The following is a 2,413-nucleotide window of genomic DNA, read 5'->3' as shown; positions in this document are numbered from 1 at the left end:
ACAGCAAATTTAGGGTAGCGAAAACACATGGAGAGCAGGGTCCTCTCAACCAATGGCCTTTTAAAAGATGCCTGCGTGGGAGTCTAGCTATCCCAGCGCGGGATAAAGACTCCCTGCCAGGCGCAGAACAGCCACACCTGGTGGGGTGGGGTCAGCAGAGATAGCACACCACCCTTGGAGACCTCCCCTGCGGGCCGCCGTTCCCGGGAGATCTGGCGGGCCGCCGTTCCCGGGCTGGGTGCCAAATTCTGCGACCGTCGGTCCGAGTGCAAACTGGCTGTTCCCAGAGCTCCGCCGGTCGGAGCTCCCATCTTTGGTCCCCCCCCCAAAAAAAAGACAACTTGTCATTTGCACCAACCCCCTCTTTGGCACCGGCTCGACCTACTTGTGTCGTCAAAGGTTACAAGGCCCCCCGCGCATCTTTCGAACTTGACGGAAAAGCCGCTCCCCGGCCGTGGCCTTCCGCGTAGATGGAACTCCTTGACCGCCAAAAGGGGGCCTTTGTAACGTGGCCCGCAGAAAAAATAATACATATACAGACGCACAAACACCCCCCAGAATCTTTCTCTATTCTACGAATCCTCTATACAAAACGCAGCGACGTTCCCGCTCAGGCTGCCGATGCTGGGAAAGGACCATCCGGCAAGAGAAAGGTGGCTGGGGCAGAGGGTCTCTTCCTCCTTGCTGGCTTGAGATGGGCCTAGAGAGGAGAAAACAGCCAAGGTGTAACAACCCGTGACAACGGCAACGACGGAAAAGCTGGGAATCGGAGGACGGCGGACAGCCGTTTTGCAATACGGAGCAGAGTTGTGCCCTTCCGAGTCAACAGAACTCTGCTCGAGGACGGCACTGGAAACCCTCCACCTCAGGACCAAGCTCATTGCGAGCCGAACCTAAACCGCTCTGAAATTTCGGCCCGGCTCGTAATAGGCTCAACCTGACCTGGATGGCCCAGCCTAGCCTGATCTCATTGGATGTCGGAAGCTAAGCAGGGTTGGTGGTCCTGGCTAGTACTCGGATGGGAGACCTCCAAGGAATACCAGGGTTGTGACACAGAGGTAGGCCATGGCCAACCACCTCTGAAACGTCTCTCACTCTGGAAGCCCTACGGGGTCGCCGTAAGTCAGATGTGACTTGACGGCACTTTCCACCACCACAACAGGCTGGGTTCTGTGATTTGCGCCAACTACCTCCCCCTTCTCTTTTTCACCAAAGTCTTTCTGACCATAATGGAGGAGGAAATTACACCCGGGGGGGGGCACCAGGACCTAAGCATTGGTGGACGACATCCTGGATTACCAGAAGCCCTAGTTAAGAGTCCCTGCGGCCTCTTGATTTCCCTAGCCACAGAAATAACATCTCCAGCAGTCCTGGACCAAGGGGGTCTCGTCGGCTGCTTGTGCATTGGCTAGAAGAGGGATCTTGGTGCTCGGGGGGCCACAGTGGGAGGGCTTCTGGAGTTCTGGCCCCACTGGTGGACCTCCTAATGGCACCTGGGTTTTGGCCACTGTGTGACACAGAGTGTTGGACTGGAGGGGCCACTGGCCTGATCCAACATGGCTTCTCTTATGTTCTGATGTCTGAGGCAGTGATGCTCTGTCTTCTTGGTGCTCGGGGGGGGCAGCAGTGGGAGGGCTTCTGGAATTCTAGCCCTGCTGGTGGACCTCCTGATGGCACCTGGGTTTTGGCCACTGTGTGACACAGAGTGTTGGTGTGGATGGGCCCTTGGCCTGATCCAACATGGCTTCTCTTATGTTCTTATGTCTGGTGCAGTGATCCTCTGTATTCTTGGTGCTGGGGGGGGCAACAGTGGGGGAGGGCTTCTGGGGTTCTGGCCCCGCTGGTGGACCTTCTGAGGGCATCTGGGTCTTGCCCACTGTGTGACACAGAGTGTCGGACTGGATGGGCCACTGGCCTGATCCAATATGGCTGTTCTTAAATCCCTACCAAGCTCTGATGTTCATTGGGCAACCTGGGCCAGTCCCTGCCTCTCAGCCTAAACCTACTTGGGGCAGGGTTCTTGGGAAGATGAAAAGGGGTGGCTGGAGAACCAGCCCTGGGCTCTGTGGAGGACAGGGGGCACAAGAGGAAGACATCAATCTCAACAGACAGTCGGTGGCCCCTCCAAAGCCCTGATTACAAATCACACCGCCTGAAGTGCAGACGACCTGCTCCAAAGCCCTGATGGTTCTCCCCTGCAGAGGTTAGGCAAACGGAAACAGGTTTCCCAGAAGGCACATGCAACAAGCTCCGCCCCCTGCTCCCAGCAGCCCTCGGTCAGAGCAAGAAGCAGCCAGGCAAGTTGCAGAGCTTCCCCCGGTCCAAAACAGTCCAGTGGTACCTTTAAGACCAAGTTTTATTCAGGTACAGGCTCTCCCTCCTCTGCGAGGACAGATCTGCACGTTCCACCCCC

General features: G+C 56.9%; 1 protein-coding gene across 1 annotated transcript in view; it reads right to left on the bottom strand.

The window, feature by feature from the left end:
• Positions 1-308: 308 nt before the first annotated feature.
• Positions 309-2,413, bottom strand: part of LOC107106388 — a gene marked incomplete at its 5' end in the record, with an annotated part of 10,528 nt that continues 8,423 nt past the window's right edge. Inside the window, one exon of the mRNA XM_015406524.1 lies at positions 309-700. The remainder of the gene's footprint in view (positions 701-2,413) is intronic.

This window comes from Gekko japonicus, unplaced genomic scaffold (genome assembly GCF_001447785.1).
Source record: "Gekko japonicus isolate JY-2015 unplaced genomic scaffold, Gekko_japonicus_V1.1 scaffold6436, whole genome shotgun sequence".
Classification (NCBI taxonomy): Eukaryota; Metazoa; Chordata; class Lepidosauria; order Squamata; family Gekkonidae; genus Gekko; species Gekko japonicus.
Note: the sequence above shows the minus strand (reverse complement) of the source record. Positions and strands in the feature narration are given on the sequence as shown.